Here is a 21,329-nt window from a genome sequence, read left to right as displayed (position 1 = left end):
GCGACCAATCAACATTGTGGAGAGAACCTGTTATGGCACATGACCCCCTCCGGCAATTGCGCTTAATCGACTTTGGTCACTTGCCAGAGACCTTTCTTCAAATTCAGACACAGATTGTGTGCGTGTCATAAAAACAAGGCCATTGGGCCAACGAAATTCCCTACTGCTTTCTGTATGGGGCTATAGAAATGTTGTACAGACTAAGAACGACAATTCTTCTTTCTATTTCACTCCCCTCAAAGTATTTGTATTTATTTATTTATTCATTTATACGTAATGGCTAGGGCTTGTTTGAAAAACAATAACACATTTCGTGTTCAGGAATATATTTTCCAAGACGCCAATTGTTTATCTCAAGGCAATGTCAAGGTTTCTATGTTACAGCCACTTCTTTTGATAACAACAATCCATGGATAATATTGTTCCAGGAAGCCTTTAAAAAACATTACAACGCAACGATTTCTAAGTATATCAAAAGTTGAATATGTTGGTGTGTTTCTCTATGATTGAGCAGGCTCAGCTTTAGTGAGTGAATTCCAGAATACCTCAAAGGTCAAGGATACAACTAGGTTCCGGGACAAAAACAAGTTCGAAATAATGGCCGTAGTAGACTAAATTTCTGACCTCCATCGCCCACAGAGGCAGCGTTCCAAATGCCCCTCACATCAACAATGAAAGGCGACAAAATGTCATCAACAGCAGGCTGCAGTGTCAAAAACCACCAATGAACAGAACTAGCAATGAGGGAACAGAGAGAACAGGAGGCCATCGACTAGTGCGCAGAGTTGTTGCTGGGGAGGTGGGGGGGTAAGGCGGCTATAGCCAAGGGTCTTTTGGTTGTAGCCCCGAATAGAAGCTCAGGTGCTACAACCAAAAAGCTAGCTAGCCCAGAGTCCCACCAGTCCAAACATTAGCTTAGCCCCAGATCTTTTCCAGACCTAGCAACACCCCTGCAGTCATGGGGCATCCAATCAAAACTCCAGCTTTGTCATTATGATGAGGGTCAGGTGATCCCATTCAACCCCCTTAAACTCTGGAGCCGGCTCATATTATTGATCTTCGTGACCGGCCGCAACGCACAGTCATTGCCCCACCCACAGATCCCCCGACCAAAAACATACTGCTTCGTAGATGACGAGATTGTATCCCTGAAAACAACGAGTGCCACCATGGCCAGGGGGGTCCAGTCTGCTGGGGAACAGTCCAGGTTGGCATGGCGCTTGCGAGTATAGCGCAACCTTATGCAGTGGCTAGACTCCTGGCGCACTGTGCCATCAACAGCAATCTGGCTGTTTCCTCCCAGCAAGGAAGTGCCGGGAGGAATTGCAAACATGCACCTGAAGCTAATCATACTGCTATGAACCAACCTCAACAGCCAATATGGGTGCGGTCTTCCAGTATTTTTATCTGTATTTGTTTACCATTCCTCTACTTTGTACGGCCATATTCACCATTCTATACAGGGGATTTGTCCATTGATGTCCCTGTGTGAGTGTAAAGTTGTAATAGAAGCCTTAGTTACTAGTCACTTAGACTATTGCAATGCCCCGGCTGCAACACCTTGCCACATGTCACACTGTGCCAGGGGCACAACAAAACAAATCTTTTATTTATTTATTTATTTATTTATTTTGTAATGCAAGCTCCTGGGCTGTGGCCAGCGCCATTTGGCTCTTTACTTTGAGTGGCTGGCTTTCTTGTTCAGGCCCCTTAAAAAAAAACAAGAAAAATAAGAACAGGAATGCCATAACATTTTCAGCACTGACCCTAAATAAGAAAGAATAAGAATACCAAATAATGTGTCTTTTTGGAATTCTATATAATAATAGCCTGCCTCATTAAATGTTTATTTCAGGCACACTTCAGGGGGTGAGTTACTGATTTAGTCAGTTCTAAAATGCCTCCACTCAGCCTTTCATCCTTCTGAGGTCGATAAATGAGAACCAACACAGGTTGGGTGATATTGAGTGTATATTTGTTCTATATAAAGCGCTTAAGTGTAAGTGCTATATAATAACACATCATTATCATTTGGTCATGGACATCTGCTTGCATTCACCGTAATTTGGTAATATGGGCCTATACACACTGATCTTAACGATACATATGGCGATCCATTCTTGTATGAAATGTCCATCACATTATAGTGATATCGTAATCATATTCTTCATAGTGTACCATGCTATGTGATTTTACTTCTGTTTTGTCAACCGGTGAAAGGTCGTGTTCCATCGCTTCCCGCGATATCACTTCGGGGTGGGGTCAAATGACACCACTTCCTGTGATGTTATCAGGGTGTCATGGGTCATGTGATGTCACTTCCTCTACCCCTGGCATGCCGAGACCACAGTTCCACTACTTTGTTCGGTACACCTCTACCACTGTTTTCAAAGGACATAATCATAAAATGTTTTCAATAAAACAACATATTTCAAATATTAGAGCACAGTTTGGCTAAAGCTCAGAGCCTCCTGACTACTTTTGTGAAATTATTTTCCAATTTCCCTTAGCCTTGTGAGATGATGTTACAAAATAAGAATTATACAGAACCCAAAAAAAATAGTTTAAAATTCTTTCAGGGCCATTGTTTGATTTTGAGATTTCACAGCTATCGTTTAATTAACCCAAGGTCTTCTGTTTGAAGACAGATATAAGTGAAACCGGACTCTTTGATGTCACACCTAAAAGCAGAGGACCCCCTGATGAAACATGGCAATGCTCCACTCCACTTATGTTAAACAGGGAAATGTTCAAAAGCTGCTCATCGCCTGCCTTTTTCTGTGTACGCGGGATACCCGGCTTCCGTTTCAAATGGAGCCAGCGAGAGCGGTGCTGCGGTTCTGCCGGAGCTCAACCGAGCCTTCCAATTGCTGTCAGTTTCCAGGTCTCTTTCATAACAAGTTCAGATACGGTCTAGTGTCAAGTGCTCCCAGATTTGACCAAGTTCACTTCCTGCGACGAAAGAGCAAAGCGAAAAAAAGCAACACTTTTCTCTGAGCCGCAAGCCTTTGTGATGAATCAACACCAGCGATTGTTCGACTTCCAAGCTCAATTCCAGTCTTAACATCTCCCAAGAAAAACACAGAAGCGGTAATTGCAAATGGAGTATGAGAGTGTAGGGGCAGAGCTTTGGGGTACAACTAAGGACATTTTCCCTCTCCACTTACCTAAGACGTACATTCCTCCCAGGTTCGTGTTCCTAGCCTATTTGACCTAATGTAAAACATGTCATGTATGGATCGCTAAGGGTTGTAAATGCAACTTTTGTTGATTCAATAACCCAAGTAAGCATTTAAAAGCAAGGATAATGCCCTAAAATGTTGCTTAATATTGTAGACAACTGTTTGTTTCTTTAGTAACATGCATGAGTCTTATATTCTCAATAAAATCCTATCAACAGAATCAAATGTGTTGGTCACTCCCTGTTATGGCATGGGAAGAGGATAAGGATTACATGATGTGCAATGTCAGTAGCGCAATTGTATTTTGATAAAGGGTTGCTGCAGAACCTCACACCAAAGAGTTCAGATCAGATCTTTCAGTGAACAGCTCTTAAACCAGTACATTTTGCAATGGCCTCTCAATGAAAGAATATTAAGAAATACATCTAGTGACGAGAGAAGAGTGAGAGTTGACCTGATGAAGACATCTGTTAGGGTCGAAACGTGCCTGTTGATGTTAGATGTAGAGGTTTAATTGTCAAGTGACCTGAACAACTTTTTGAATATATAGTTTTAATTGGAAATTAAGAATAGTAGTAGGTCTTGTGGTGTTTCAGAGCACTTATGTTGATTTTGTCTAGACACAGCACTCACGCTTTACCTTCACATCTACTCTATCCCCTTGTTTTGTATCAGGAAGTTCAGACACATGTGATGACTGATATATGGTGTTACTTACTACGAAAAAATTAAACATTGTTTTCTATTAAATTGAATACAAAAAGAAATATAGTTTTATACTGGAATACACTCTATGTTTGGTTGATGTAGCACGAGCTGCAAAAGTGTAAACTTGATTATATCTCCCCTATTTTGATACGTACATGTACATTTACTCTGCTAGTCTATGCCAGACCCCTCCAAATTGTGAACAGTTGCAATATTCAGACTTGTTACATCACTTTGTCAAAATAGGAAAGTGTGTGTGTTTGTTTTTTTTGGTGTCACATACACGTGGGGTTGGAGGTCTAAGTGATAGTTGGTAAAACTGAGGAAGTGTAAAGGCCACAACCTATTCAAGCATGAAATGGATGACATGCACAGCTCACTCTATCATGAGTGACACATTAGAACTAAATGCTCATGCCTTGAGGTTGCACCATGCATTACACATCATTGGGCACAGGGGGCAGTGTTGCAAGTCAATGGAGAGGAATGTGTCTATATCACATAGAATTGTAATGGGAAGGTCTAGGTGCCATTTTTTTTCCTGTCATATTTAATGATTTTCAATTATATTCAGTCGTGGGGAGCCTTCATCCCTTCTAAATGAAAAGCAAAAAAGATGGCTATGCTTTGAAAGCAATGCCATTTATTTCTTCAATGCTGGCTGTTTTGTTTCGTTGGATTCACAGCAGGATTCCAATGACTCATTCAGTTACCTAAGTTAATTAGTTATTTGGGCTTTTAATGACAGTACTCAGAGGAGAGGAATTCTAGCACATGAATTTAATTAAAATACAATTTAATTAAAATGTGCTAAACAGTTGAGTGGAAGGGGTCCTGCGAGCAAATGCGCTGTCTCTCTTCTGTCCCTTTTTTCACCCTTGCCTTGCAGCGTCTGTCATCTGGCTCTATGGAGTTTGGGGGTTTCCAGTTTCAGAGCCATTTTGATGCAGCTGATCTAAGTCAGGAATGGCACAGCACGGCTGGTTCACATTTGAAAAAAAAAAAAAAAAAAATATATATATATATATATATATATATATATATATATATATATATATATATATATATATATATATATATATATATATATATATATATATTACATGGCCACAGTAGTGGCCATGTAGTTATGGTTAAGTTGGTGTTTCCATAGGAAGAGCACTTTTTGGCTGGCTTATAACTTCGCTCCCCCTGGACGAATCCTCACCAAACATTGCAAAAAAAGTATATGGCCCACTCTGAATTTGTTTGCAAAGTTTGGTGAGGATTCGTCCAGGGGGGGAAAAGTTATAGGGGGGGTCCCAAAACTTTTTTTTTCCCATAGACTGAATGGGAAAATACTTTGTGCACGGCTAAAGCCCGAACAGCTGGACGGATTTACACCAAATTTGCGGCAGGAGCGGCGGCCTCGTCCCGAAAGTGTGCTTTTGCAAATTTGGTGTAAATCCGTCCAGTAGTTTTTTTTAAAATGACCAAAATGTAAGGCAAAAAAATTAGTGATACCTGTGTTCGCTTCGCGGACGGACTTCCCTGTTCGCTCCGCGGACAGCACCCCGATTGGCCCAGCGGCTTGCATCATGTCTGCGGACATGCAACATGTTCGCTGATTGGGCGGCGTGGTGCGTGATGCGAGTCAGATTTTCTGTCGCGCCCGCCATCTTGCATTTGCGGACGTCCGCAGATAGTGCAGTGAAAGTTTGTTCAAAATGTGTATTTAGTAGAGTGTGTTGGTGTGTAGAAGTCTTTGGGGAGGATGGGGGAGTATGAGATAGGTTCAAAGTTGTATTTTATTTATGTGCTAGACGCTTTTGTTGTGTTTGATTTGTCTGCGGACAACACGGCTGTTCTGGAATGTTCGTAAATAAACAGAATGGATTCTGTGTCAACTTGAAAGTGTTCTAAGAACACTCGTGGGGTCTTGGAATGTTTGCAGGGGGTGTCCTGGAGACGTTGTCTGTATTGTTCGTTGGCAAGGTGAAAATGTTTTAAGAATAATCGCGGTGTCCTGAAATGTTCGTTCATAAAGAATATGAGGGTGTCCTGAGGACGCTGTTTGCATTGTCCTCTGGCAAGTTGAATGTGTCCTAGGACCTTCCCCCTGTCCGCGGACATAAAAATTGTTGCAATGCTTGCATCTATGGGTGTGATATGCTGCGGTGGTTGTGGCCATGGTATAGAATGTTGGGTGCATGGCCATTTGTGGCCAGGGTATAGAATGTTGGGTGCATGGCCATTTGGCCATGCACCCAAGAGTGTATGCCCTGGTCACAACCACCGCAGCATATCACACCCATAGTGGCTTTTAACTTTGGGTCAAAAACTAATTTATAAGGAACAATGTTATAAGCTTGTATGGGTGTGACATGGTGCGATGGTTGTATTTATCTTGTTATACGTACTATTTGGTTTAGTAACGGGAGTCCATGTTTTTCTTGTTAATTTCTGTAATAAAAGAAAATAGCATGTTAGTATTAGTATTTTAAAATGACTTATTACATTGTACAATCAACATTTTCTTCTTTTTATTGACCCTCATATTTAGTAGGTTACAAACCAGAGTACTGTGCAATTTGCAAAGTTTCTGTGTTTGTTGCTAAAATCATTGGGTCTGTGGGAGAAAAAAAATCCATGTTGGATTAAAAAAAAAACCTTTTTCTATTATGCTACAGTTTATTTATTTGTTTGTTTTCCCCGTTTACTTGTTCTTTCTGCCTAATGCTTTATGCATTGGATTGTTTCAGTTTTTGTGAGCAGTAAGATATTAGGTATTTGTTTGGATAGTGTAAAATTTTGGCCCAGTTAGATACGAGTAGGCGTATTCTAACTGTTTATGTTTTGATATAATTTTGTGGTATTGATTTATCTGTTTGCATATTTGTAAATTTTGGGACAGTTAGATACCAATAGGCGTATTCTAACTGTCTATTTTTTGCTCTATTTGAGTGGTATTAATTTATCTGATTCGTTGTTGTAGAATCTTTGTGCAGTTAGATAGGTTTTGAAATATTGTGACAGTTTATATTTTTTTTTACTACAAGTGTACTTAAGGTTTAAGTACAGTTCAGTTATCAAATTTTGGTTTTAAGAACATTACGCGTTTGTAAGATTAGCTGGTAATCTCTGCTTTAGAGTAACGGTACTATCATTACATTCAAACCATCCACTTTTTTTTTATATATGCAGTGTAGTGCCCTGAGTTGGTTGTGGCTCCTGTGTGGTAGATTATACCTATTGTTGTGAAGGTTTTCCTACCATGTGATATTTGACCATGTGTGAATCCAGTCAGCTTGCAGTTGTTTTTCGTACCATCTGCATTGTAACGTAGAAGCATTATTATTACGTATTTACTATGTGTTTGTATTAGTAATGTGGAGCGATTATCCGAATTGCAGGTAGAACATAATCTACTGTGGTTTGCATTTTGTACAAGTTGCTGAAATGGAACGGATTCACAATTAGGTATTGATATATAGACAAAGCGCTCATTGGGGATTTGTTCTTGTGTCACATTGTTGCAGAGAGTGCATGTATGGAAGATTTCATTTATAGGTATGTTTTTGTTTTCCAGTACTAATAGTAAGTACATTAGAAATTCTTGAGGATCTTCCTGTGAGTTTATAGTGAATTTCACCATTCCAGCACAGTAGTCCAAATGTTGTCTTATTCCAAAAACACTATACGTGTTGTCAGGATTATTTGCTGCATTTCTGTGAAGTACTAACATTTGCAAACACAATGGGTCTGTACTGTGTAAGTAAATGTTGTCAACAATTGGTGGTAATTGAAATAGAATATTCATTGCTACATTTGCGTAGCAACTTACACCAACTATATTTGAGAATTTAAATGGTCCAGGTAGTTCTGTATCTAAGTGCTTTTTTTGGAGTTTGTCTTCCTTCTTTAAAGAAGTACCTGGTTTACTTTCCCTAATTGATTCTTTTTTGCTTGTGGTACTTGATGAAGTTTTAGTTTCTTTTAGTCTCTTTGGAGGATTTGCAGTGACATCCTGTTGCATTTCTGTTTGATTTAGTTTTCTTTTAGAACATTTTCCTTTTTGTGGAACAGGATATGTTTGTAGATGGGGGGTGTATAGTGAACGAAGTCTATTGTATTCTAAAATGCAAGGAATATAAGCGTTTACTTTACTTGCATCAAAGTTTATTAGAAATAGACCGTCAATTGTACATAGGCGTGACAGTGCTACGTAGCTCATGCCTTCTTTAAAGACTGTGTTACCAATGTCTATCATTGCTTTGTCTGGAGTAAGACGATGTGATTTATGAATGGTGACTGCGTATGCAAGAGTTAGAGAAAATTGTTCTCTGCGTACATACATGTCTTTGAAGAGAAGGAGTCGAGCTGTTGAGCGTCCTATTCTTTTTACTTCTGAAAGTTTGTCAAAGAGAATATTGACAAACTGAATTTTGTTGTCACGTGGGTATGTTTGAAAGACAAAAACTGTACCCAGTGCTCCATTAACTAATCCTTGGTCCACGTCAAGGTTACGTTTAAGCATTACTCTGCAATTTAAGGATAATTTTAATATCTTTTCCAAGCCTGCTGTGTTTGAGATTGATTTTTCTAAACTATTTAGTCTTGCTGTGGCTTGGTCACACATGGGTAGTGTCATTCCATGTACATCTAGTTTGTCTGTGGCGCTAATTTCCATAATTGGTTGTATTTATTTGCTTAACATTATTTCATTGAATTTGAAACAGCTTGCAAGAGTTGGCACTAAGGCCATACAATTGACATTTTTGTGGGCTAATTGTTCCATAACATCTGTAGCACATGCATTATCACCATAAAGTGCATGAATGTGCCGGTTTTTCAATATTGCTTCTGCTTCTCTAGAAAGTTTACCAACTCTGATACTTTTTAAGATGTTGGCATAAGTGAGATCTGCAGATTGGCGCATGTTTTCTGTTAATTCTCTGTATTGGAAATGTTGCCAAAGGTTGACATTTCCAATGCTGCCAACAGTTTTACGGCAGAGTTTGTGTCCTAATGTTTTAAAAATAAGCTCACCTTTTACAGGTGTCAATTGAAGAAGATCTCCGAAAACAATGATGTGTTTTCCTGCAAAGAGCTATTCATAGTTTGTTTTGAGTACTTCTTGTAATCTGGGGTGAATCAAAGCCAACATTATGTTGGACACCATGCTCACTTCATCTATTAGTAGCATTTTCATTTGTTTCAATACTCTGCGTAATTCCATTGCAGCTTCTGCAGAAAGTTTGTAATAGTCTAATTTGTTCTGTTGTTCTACTGGTAATAGTAGTAATCGGTGTAATGTAACACCACCTATGTTGTAGGCAGCTAAACCTGTGGGGGCAGTGACAACAGCTGACAGTTTGTTGTTTGTCAATGGTTGAAGGAACTTACTAATGATTTTGATTAGGAATGTTTTGCCAGAACCAGCTTCACCCCTGACGTACAGTAGTACAGGTTTATAATTATGGCAGGAACATTCTTTATTTTCATGTTTTAGACCATGTGCAATTTGTTTTGTTACTTCTTGAAAAATGCTACTTTGCTCATTGTTTAGTTTTGATTGTAGTATAGTTAAGTCTTCCTTATCTTCATACTGACACATGGTGTTTTCTACTTCCATCATAGCTAACTCTGCCTCATTTGTTATTAGTGGTTCTCCCAGTGGTTCTTGGCTTCCTGTGACAGAAGGTTGACTACTGTCAGGAGTGTCCTTCTCTAGTTGGGCCTGGAGTTCCTCTTCGTGTTGCTGTTCATTGTGCAACATTGTTTTGTACTGTGTAAAGTGTACATCGGTTATAGTGCTTTCATAGGCTTTGAAAGCATCTTCATATGAGTCATAGGTATCTAGTATTTCTTCTTCTTTTCTCCATGGTTTGAAGAGTTGTAGCAGGGACATGTAATATATTTCTTTATGTTGAGGAGTCTTTAATGACAATTTGATATGATTAATTAAATTTGGTTTGGTGAGTTTTACTAAGCTGCCATTACAGTTTGTCACTTTGTATTTACGGTTTTGCTCATCAGGTTTTATATTATTTTTGTATATGTAGTTTTGGGCTATGTGGTATAGACACATGGTTTCCAAAGTGGTACTCCTGTTTGCGTAGTATGTGTCCAATAAATTGTTTTTTAAAATGTCTTGGCTGTTGGGATCATGGTTGGCTATTGTTTGTATATCTTCGTATGATTTTAGAACTCTTTTTCTAGATTTAGCTGGACCAAGACTTAACCATACTATATTTGCAGATTTACCATACAATGCAGTACCAGTTAATCGATCAGCTGCTTCATAGGATCCACATTCTCTATGGGACAGTATTTTTATGCCAAAGCTGTATAATTTCTGAGACACTGTTTTATCTGATGACAGGTCATTCCAGAGGTCTTGGAGCTCTGTCTTTTCTGATTTGGTTAAGTATGCTGTGACATATCGTGCAACTGCAGTAGAATTGTCTGCAATGTACTGCACATCTATGTTTGCATTCCACAAGTGGGTAATGATTGCATTGTAATCATTGATATATTTTCTTCTTCTTTTCTTTTTATGCAATATGTATTTTTAGGTGACTTACCTTTAACACTATGTCTAACTGAAAACATGAGGTTGTTCACTTGACCTGTATTTGTAACTGGTCTAGGGAAACCAAATCAGCATTTGGTGTAGTATTTCCCTTTGTTTTTGTATTTGCGACGACAATATTTGCCACATTTGTGTCTTTGGAATTGTACGGTTTTTGCATGAAGATCACTATTTGTGGATTCTGATGGAATTTCACAAGTGACATATTTTTCAATAAACTGTAAAACAGTGGCATCACTGTCTTGACCAAATTTAGGAGCATCTTTAATCCATAAAAGCATGTGGACATGTGGCGCTCCTCTGGCTTGGTATTCTTTTCTCCAAAAGAAGTGTTGCACTTCTTTAAGGGGAGGAACAGTTTTATTACAAATAAAATGTAGCATAGCAATGAAGCGATGGTGAAAATATCTAGAAACATTAACAGGATCCTGAGAACAAAGTTCTCCAGGTGTTAGTATATCTATGTTTGTTTTGTTTTCGTTTGATATGCGTAGGAAAGCATGTAAATCATCCCATGCATATTCTGCGCGACTTAATGTATCAAACCAAGTGGGTGGGCCAAGGTTTCTGATCATACAACGTACATATTTTGTTGAACTTTTTGTAATAATTGTGTGGCTGTCATATTTTGAAAGTGTGATCCTGATTTTAATATATGTGCAACTCCGTAACATAAAGTTGCTAGTTCACTTTCAAAGAGTAGGTGGAATATGTATTCCACATTTTGATGAAATCTGGGATCTTCAGAATACATTTGTAATGAGCGATATTCTGATGCTGATATTTTAACAGGTCTATCATTGTATCTTCCTCCTTTGCCAGTAAGAAAGAGTAGAGGAAAAGCACATGCTTCTATACTTTTTTCCCATATGCTGATTGGTGATCCTTTTGTTTGACGCATTTGGTACGTTTCCAGTGCATCCTCTATGGTGTCATTAGCATGCAATGGGTGAATTGTATAATGGTCTAAAGTGTTTGCTATTGTAGCAGGATATAGGAGCTCCAATTGACCAGTTTCTTGTGTCTCTTGAATTATTTTAGTTGTATCTTTCAAGTTTTCTTCGATATTAATTTCTTTGTAATAATCATTATTCTCTTTGAGATATTGCAGGCTTCTCTAACTTTATGTAAATCTACCAGTTGTTGCCAAATTTTTTTTGTCTTTTGTAGATACTCCATTTACTAAGATAATTAAAGATTGTTGCATTGGACATTGCACTCCTAGAGTGTGCACATTTTCTTTTAGATCTAATGGTAAATACACTACTTTTCCACGAATACAGTTTTTGGTTGAAGGCATATTATTGCTTGAAATGGATGAACTGTTTGAATTATGATGCTCTCATATAAATTAAGTTGTTGAAGGAGTTTTGGTAGTGGATGTAGTTCCAAGTTATTTGAGATAGCACGTGAAGGAGTTTGGTTGTTCTCAAGTTTGGTAGTGCAGTAACTGCAAAGTATTATGGGGTCAGTTATTTCGTATTTGTTTTCTGCTATAAGGTAGAGAGCAAATTCAAACCATTTAGAATCTTCATCGCCTTCTATTTTGTATGAAAGGTCTATACTTTTTGTGTTACTTTTATAACACGTTCTGCGGCAACATACACACACACGTGGTTTGGTACTTCAGCTGAAGTGCTTTGACATTTTAGTATTTCTTTTTTGTATGAGTGTAGTGAAAGGTTGCCATGTGCAGATTTGTTACGAAGTTGGTTGACAGCTAATTCATCTTGTAAGTGGGTTTCATTTCCAAAATATTTTTTCTGTATATACTCGATTTCTTCTAGTAGGCCGTTTGGTGTACCATGTAGAAGAATGTTATTTAAATTGGCTAGTGCTAAAGCAGGGCTTTTTGCATAATAAAGTTTATAAACTAGATTTCTTTTACTTGCATGATGTGTTGATATCCTTTTGCTATCATGGAAGGTTGTTTTGCAAGTAGCTCCTGATATGCAGGCCAACAAATGTCCTTCCAGTCCTGTGTGCTTGCGTACTGGACAAGCATCCATACTTTGCAGTATTTTAATTTTGATTTTGTCTTTGCTTTTCACATATTGATTGAGGAATAGGCGTAAAGATTTGAACATTTCTTTGGGACTGTTACACATTGAGTGCATGGCCATGTGTAAATTAGATGTTCTGATTCAGTCGAATAGAGGGGTAAATCTAAGTTTTCAGGGCATATTTTTGTAAGGAGTACTTCTTGTTCCATTATGGTATTATTAACTTTTTCATAACCTCAACCACTGCTATGTATGGCAATTGTATTTGTTTGCTTTTGTTTGTACGCTTCTTCATTAAAGTATGGTTCTGTGCTTGTAGTGTGACTCCATTCACCTCCACAGATATTTAAGAAGTTATTTCTGTTCACATTTCATTTATTGAGAAGTCTTTTTTGAAATGTAGTTATTAGTTTTGCTAGTGGTTTAATTCTGTTTAACACAACAATAAATAAGTTTCTTTTGAGAAGAATTGCACTGTCTATCAACGCTTCTAAGATTACTTTCCTATGATAGGTTTGAAGTGTTGAACCTGGTTTCTCTCCTGTTTTCATCAGATTTTGAAGGACTTTGTGACGGAACATTTTGGCTAATATACTTTTCCTGGTATGCTTACTTTGTACTATATCAAGATTTATAGAAGACATTTTATTTGTAGTGATAGTTGATTCTCTGTTAATAGTTTTTTGGGTCGTTTTACTTTGTGATAGAGGAGGCAAAGTTTTTGCACTAGAAACTTCTTCTGTTTCACAACATGACTGTATTAGCTGTTGTGTTTCAACGTTTTTTACAAATTCTGCTATAGATGGGTGTTTATGTTGGAGACTTTTCTTTTCATTTGCTCTACTTCTGCTCCCTTTCTACGGAGTTGCTTTTTGGTGGGCATTCTTTAGCGTCTGTTGAAAAAAATACAGAAGGTATGTGTTGGGGTTTTCTGCAATGCATGTGTGTTGTGTGCATGATTGTTTGAGTAAGATGATAAAGATGTATGTAATGGTGTGTGATTGTGAATTGGGAAGTTGAACTACTAGGGATGGGTATTCTTCAATTAATGTGTTACTAAACTGGGGTTCAGATGACAGAAAAAAGTAAGCCGGTGGTGTGGAGAAGAATAAATAATATAGGTAAAGCTATACAATTAAAACAGTTGTTTGTTCTACAACATCTACATTCTAGCGGCTGAGTTGGGTAATTTGTGTGCCGAAAAATAGGAATTTAGGGCCATTCTGACAGGAGATCACTGTTTAAGACGGGGGGATTTTTGGTCAGAATGGTGCAGAATCTCTATTTTTAGGCACAGAAATACCATGAATGCACCGTCCAGTGCGTGTGAGTTATAAATCAAATATTATGGTAACAATCTACTTACTTTTTTTTCAAAAATGAGTAGTTTGCTTCTTAGTTGTTCTTTGTAAATCAAAATCGGCTGCTTCTATTCAGGAGAATGGGCTTCACTGCAATTGTAAAAGAAATAAATTAGTAATTTGGTTGCTATATAGCACTGTTTTCATTTTAGACATAGATTTTTTTAAATTGAAATGCTCAGCGCCTTCCTGAAAACCATTAAAACTATATTATGACTAAGAGTAGGAAAGAAATATCTTTACTATGGTTTGTGGATTTCATAATCTACCAACGTATACCACTATTCTTGTAACTAAGCTTTTCCACGTAATAGTGAGTCATTGTCATCATAGCTCTCAACCATGTGTGTCGCAAAGGCGGGTGAAATCAGCTGATTTTGTTTTTGGCGGGTGAGACGCCCATTGGAATGAATGGGCGTGCAAGAGGCTTGGCGGGTGAGTCAGTCCTTTACAAGGCAGGTGACACCTGCCAAAAGCGTGTGAGTTGAGAGCTATGTGTCATAGCCTGTTTTTGCACGTAACAGTGAGTGAATGTCATAGTCTGCTTGTCCTATATAAATGTATGTAAGTACTTATATAAATGAAAAAAATTAAAACCAATTATGTGTTTGTACAAATATTATTGTTTGAGATTTGATCATAGAGTGTGTATGTTATTTTGTGTGATTATATGTCGTGTATATATTTTATTTCAAAAATGTTAGTTTAATAGTATTGGCATGTGTGTGTGTATATGAAGAAATTAAACAATATAAAGGTTTGTAAGTGACAGGTCATTTTAGGACAATGAAACAATGATTGTCCATTCATATTTCAGATTATAGAAGGTAAAAGTCGGTTAGAAAATGTGTTCATGTACTGTGTAGAAAATATGCATACCTGTACTTTCTGTTCATGTATATGGATATGGACCAAGCTGCAAGTAGAAATATTGGAGATTTGTATAGTATTTCTCGTAGATCGTGGTTGTCAATGGTATGAGACTTGTACTCCGAGAGATACACCGTACATTTGTAGTGCTGCTCTATGATGATGCAGTTACATGTAGAGTTATTGGATTTGATTGGTGGATGGTCATGTGATTGTTTAGCTACATCCAATGAGAGAATGGCACAGAGAGTGAAATCGAAATGGTAGAAGGGCTGTACATGTTACGAATACGTTCGCGGATATGCCGGTAGTTCTAGGACACTGCGTATTACATCCGGGGAATTTGGGGAGGGGAGGTATGGAAATGAGATTGGATGAAGAAAGGGATTGGTCAGTAAAGTTTAGTGAATGTGTTGTGCGAGGAGAGGTTTTCTCAGATATTGTTTTTGCAGAGAGAAGAACAGATAGCTATGGCTGAGTGTTTCAAAACACAGATTGTATGGATTTTGGGAGGCTCGTGGATTCATTGGTTGAAGGTGCATGCAGAAAGCTGTGGAGTATCTATAGATCTTGGATTCCCACATGTGGAAGTGGACTGGCATGGAGTGTGTGGAATGAAGTGGTTGGACTTGCTACCTCTCTGTGAAACTTTGAAGATAGAGGAACATCCAGACATAATTGTAATTGATTGTGGAGGGAACAGTTTAGGACATGTGTCTGGAATTTCTTTATTTGCAATGACAGAAGGTCTTCAGAAGATAATGGACATGTTTCCAAACTCTAAAATAATTTTTTCACGGATTGCGCAGAGACAAGTGTGGCTTCGTTCTTTCTCATGTGGTCCATAAATTGAGAAAGCAAGGCGTAATGTTAATAAGGCTGTTTGTGCCTTCCTAAGAGATTTTGGCATGTCCTCTTTTAACAATGAAAATATTTTGTTTCGTAGTACATACATTTTTCGCAAAGATGGAGTCCATCTTACTTATGCTGGCAATCTGATTTTTCTGAGAAATTTACAAAATGCATTGCGACCTTTTTTTAGAAATACAGCATTCGTTTTGAAGTACGTCTTACATAGTTAAAATGTTTTACATTCAAACACCTCCCAAAGGCTCTTTTCAGAGCCACCACTTTCTGTTAGAGAAAAATTTATTGGTTTCAATAGGGTAGCAATACAATTCTTTTTCTGTTCGCGGACCGTCCGCGGACTTTCCCGAAATGAAAATGGCTATGCTTTATGTATCCTCACTTCTATTTTTTAACTGTGAAAGGCGGCTCTGAAAAGAGCCTTATTTGTTTTTTTTGATTTTTGTTATTTTGGTTTATTTTTGTTCTTTTTTATACACGACACACTAGGAGAGGAGGGAAAGGAGGGTAAAGGGAGGGGGACACCAACCAAAGGGATAAGAAAGGGTGACCTGAGAGAGGAAGATCTAGAGTGGGTTTTATTTGGGTAGTGAGCAGGTCTTCTGGTGCTCTGAGACGATCGTCTCAAAAGCACTCCGAAGTTGCTCCCCCCTGCAGAGTACTGTGTCACAGTACACACATACAACTGTGACCCTCGAAAGGTAAGGTTCATCAGAATTCTGTATGGCCTGTGAGGCAGCTTGAGGAAGACTCTGTCCCACAGAGGTGTTCCTTGTGGTGACAGGGTCAGGAACGGAGGATGAAGTAGAGGCAAACAACCTATTACGCTTCTCGTAAGGTACAACCTTGCGAATGGCCCCAGTGTGGAATGAGCGCAGGTGTCGCTTCATGGTAGTCATCCCAAAGCTATACGAACCATGCTTCCCGCGACTGAGTACCATTTTGCACTCATTACAGGTGACACGGTTCGCATGAGACTTAGGACCGTTTCCCTGAATGGTAAACAACCGCCACACCCAAGATTCACGCCGACGGCGGGTAGTAGGGATTTCCTCTACCTCATTCTCGTCATCCTCTTCTTCCTCCTCTGTATCCTCACTCCTGTTCCCCTTTTCAGGCCCTTGGGGAAATGGTGGTGGTGGAGGGGGTGGGGATGGTGCTGAGGCAGATGTAGCACCATGTGGTAATAGTCGAGCCATGGATGTCATCGGCTTGGAGATGGAAATCTCAAAATCTGCAAAGTATGCAGCAAAATGCAGTGTGCTCTGTGGAATAGTCAGAAACACAATGAGAATGCGCTCTAGGGTGTGGTCTTATATCGGGGTGCTTGTGGGCGGGTCGCAGACATGCACGCCATCCGCAAGACAGATCGAACATCAAAAAAGGTTCAAAAAGTCACAAAAACTATGTGGAAAGTTAGGATTAGTATGTGGGATTTGTGGTATGGTGATTTTTTAATGAGAAATATTGTGGATTACTTGGAAATGTACTTTTAAACTGGTCAGGGACACGAACAGTGTCCCCATTTAGAGCACGAGATGAACGTGGGCGCTGTCACATGATTGTTTTGTGAGCATGTTGCTAAGGTAGCAGTCGTCCGCAGCACACCCAATGTACAGACATTGTTTTGCTCATGCGTGTTGATGTTCTGCAGACAGTGTTCGGGTCCTGAACTAATTAAAAGTGCGTCACATATAAAACGAACAGTTACGGACAGCCGTTTGTTCTTAGCACAGTTTAATTTATTTGCTAACACTACGGACAGACATAGCGTTTCAAGCACACCTCCATTTTCGTTTATTTACGAACAATTCAGGACACCACGAGTGTTCTTAGAACAGTTTCTGCTTGCTATCGAACACTACGAATAGGCATAGTGTTCTTAAGGACACCTCCATTTTCGTTAATTTATGAACATTTCAGGACACTACGAGTGTTCTTAGAACATTTTCAACTTGCATGAGAACATTACGGACAGAGGTAGTGTCCTCAGGACAGTTACATTTTCATTTCTTTATGAACATTTCCGAACAACCGCGCTGTCCGTGGACACCTAAATTGGTTTTATCACAAGGAACTGAAAGTAATTACAACACAATATAAGAAAAGAACTTTATTTCATATATATATACAATTATGACTGGGAAGGTGGGGCAGAAACGGAAACAAAAACAGGAGAATTAGGGATTTCTAGATAACTGGGATCAGGTGAAGAAGGGAAGGAAATCTCATCGAAATGCTTTGGTCCATAGACAGGGGTTGGGGTTAACTGTGTGGGATAGGGTGAGGGGGGACAAGTGCAGGTTGGACAATGGTGTGCTGTCGGGGGTTTCACATAATTTTCGACAAAGTTTTTCAAATCCATAAAATTTTGCATAAGGTCGTCCATTTTTTGATTAATCTGCTGTAGAGTGATATCCTCTGATTTTTGTTGTGAGATGCTTAGAATTTTTGTATGGTCTGTAATAAAAAAAATGTATATGTTAAATGTATACAAAATAATATTTATTAATTGATTTATATAGTAAAGTGTGTACCATTAGGTGGACTATTTTCTAACATTTCCTCTCGTGGGAAATGCTCCTCTAGCCAGTCGAGAGTACTACACATTTCTGTGAGAAAACAAAAAAGTAATATTTTTTTTTTCTAATATACACATTTTATAAATATATGAGTAAAAAGAAGTGCACTTACTATGTCTGGTGAGATATGTAATCAGTAGTGTAAACGTCTGGTCTTGCTGTTGGTTGTGGAGTGTCTGTGAGGTAATTATGGTGGAAGCCACTTTATCTTCTTTTGGTATATTCCATTTGAAAACATATTGTATTTACATGAATGGTTTCTGTGTTACATATATGGGTAACATTTTTTAAGTATTACTACATATACTTTGTATGTGTGCTGCTTTGTGAATTTGTTAAATGTTCCTATGTTATGATATAACTATTACACATACCTCCCCAGAGTTCTTAGGTGGTGGTACTGTTGTCCAAACATGTCTGCGGACCGTAAAATTCAGTAGAAAGGGTTCAGTATGTTCCATTTTATATGTACATAAAGTCAAAGTTATTATTGTTAAGTTGTGCTACTAAAAAACTATGAAATTCAGTAAAAAAAGTTGTTAAAGGGACGTTATGGTTCAAAGTAAAGCCGAAAACCCCCTGAAATTCGGTAGTTATGGTAAGATAAGCAACCATAACTCGCGCCTCCACCGTGCACTGCTAACACTAACACCCAGGACATCAAAGGTGACATCACAAATGTCATTGATGACATCACTGATGACATCACATGTGCATTTACCTTTCATGAAAAGTCTGTACAAGGGATTCTTAGTGTAAGTTTAATAAAAAAAGTGTCAAAGATTATTGGAATAAACATCAAGTGCTAATCAGTGCATTAAGCTATGCATTGATATAAATAGCATTCTATTATTAACTTCAATCCAGTATACTAAGGTACTCATGTAGAAACATAGGCATTGTGTGCAGCATACATGATGGATGTGCAATATTCATAAGCTTGCCATGTTGAATAGTGAAATGATAACTGTTTTCATATTAGAGTTTTGCTTACAGTGAAACTTGTGATAAGTAGGTAATAAAACCCACTTACTACATAATTGCATTATTATACACAAATCACAAAGAGACAACACCACATACAAATATGAATATATACAAGGGAATTGAAGTAGGAAAAAGAAACAGCAATAGTAGCAGAAAGTGTTCATAACCTAACTGATTACCTTTATGCAGAGAAATGATTGCTCTGTTTCAAAGCTGTTACTTACCCTATCTATATATATCACATGATGTGTCTGGACCCTAAGGAAAATAGTGTGAGTACAACATATAAAAATATGAGCATATACAGGGAAAGTACAGTAATAAAAAAACATCAAAAGTATCAGAAAGTGCTGATAAATCTACTGATAATTTTAATGCACAAAAAGGATTGCTGTCTTTCAAGGTTGTGACTTCTCCTATGTATATGTTTCATATGATATGACTGGACCATAAGGGAATTATTCTAAGAACATACTTGAAGGATAAGTCTACGAATATAGTAATTTACAATTGTTAGTTCCTGTCTGTTACTGAAGAAAATCATGTGGCCTAGATATGTCATGAAAGAAAAAAGGGAGAGCCAGCCACGTGATGTCATCAGTGATGTCATCAATGACATTTGTGATGTCATCTTTGATGTCCTGGGTGTTAGTGTTAGCAGTGCATAGTGGCGGCGGCGCGAGTTATGGTTGTTTATTTTACCATAACTGCCGAATTTCAGGGGTTTTTCGGTTTTACTTTGAACCATAACGTCCCTTTAACAAGTTTTTTTTCACTGAATTTCATAGGTTTTTATTAGCGCAACTTAACCATAACGTCCCTTTAACAAAATTATTTTACTGAATTTCATAGGTTTTTAGTAGCGCAACTTAACCATAACGTCCCTTTAACATAGTTTTTTTACTGATATATATATATATATATATATATATATATATATATATATATATATATATATATATATATATATAATTTAAAGGGTGGTGAAGGGTTTTATGCACAACTGAATACTGTCTTTGAATTTCCCACACCCGTTCTCAAAAACAGAGGTGCCAACATGACCCCTTCCAATCTGTAGCAGCTTATATAGTCCTGTTCTTATCTTTGCTTTCTGGGACATGTAATTTCACTTTTCCCATTATAAAACTCAGACTACAAGTCCCAGAATGGAACAGAAAAGACAGTGCCTGGATATGCGCCAACAGATTGGAATGGGTCATGTTGGCAACTATGATTCAGAAGTGGCAATACCTAAAATGGCAGTTTCAGTGAAGCGTAAGTGCCCACACCAAGGGCTCTTTGGGGTGGTGTGTGGCCACTGCATTGTTTAGCCCACACAAGACAAAGGACTGGGTCACCAATGCGGGCAAAAGTCACCTAGCCCAAAATAGAACCCACAGCAGAGCCCGGTGTTAAAGGTTCTAAATCTATTAGAGTTTGTGCAGCGGGGACTAAGCTGCCACACCTGGAGCTTCCTGTGACACAGCTTTTCCACGTCTCCCAGATCAGTGCCCAGTCTGTGCACATCACAAAGGGAAGCTTGGGAGGCAGCTGTTCAGGTGGTTAGGTGCCCAATAACAAGCTTCCTCATTGGTGAGAAAAACGAGGGAGAAGCATGGAATGTGGCCTTCTACTCTAATTAGAATTTGGATTCTGCATTTTCTCACAGTCTGATTGAGCAACTCTTGATCAGAGCATCTTCAACATGCCAACTATAGACCCCAACAGAGCTCATGGAACATGGATTAGGGCGGCACATGAATGATTGGCTGGCCAGAAGGGAAGCAGTGGGTTATAGGTGCATTTCTGACGATGGGCCAAATAATTTTGTATTGATCACGAGCTCGAGAAAACATAAGGCATTGAATCCAGTGCTGGAAATGGAAAATAGTAACAGTGGGATCCCTCCAGCACCCTTTGAATTTCCAGATTCTGACTGTCAGTGAACAAAAACAAGTGGCCGAGATATGTGATGTTATCAGTGATGTCATCAATGACATTTGTGATGTCATCATTGTTGTCTTGGGTGTTAGTCTTAGCACTGCACGTGGTGCAGGTGGTGGTGCCAGTTATGGTTGCTTAGCTCACTATAACTAGCAAACATTTAGGGTTTTCCGGTTTAACTTGTAACCATAATGTCCTTTTAACAAGCTTTTTTCACTGAATTACATCGGTTCATATTATTGCAACTGAAC

This window comes from Ambystoma mexicanum, chromosome 14, assembly GCF_040938575.1.
Source record: "Ambystoma mexicanum isolate Mex_15411 chromosome 14, UKY_AmexF1_1, whole genome shotgun sequence".
In the NCBI taxonomy this organism is placed as follows: Eukaryota; Metazoa; Chordata; class Amphibia; order Caudata; family Ambystomatidae; genus Ambystoma; species Ambystoma mexicanum.
Note: the sequence above shows the minus strand (reverse complement) of the source record.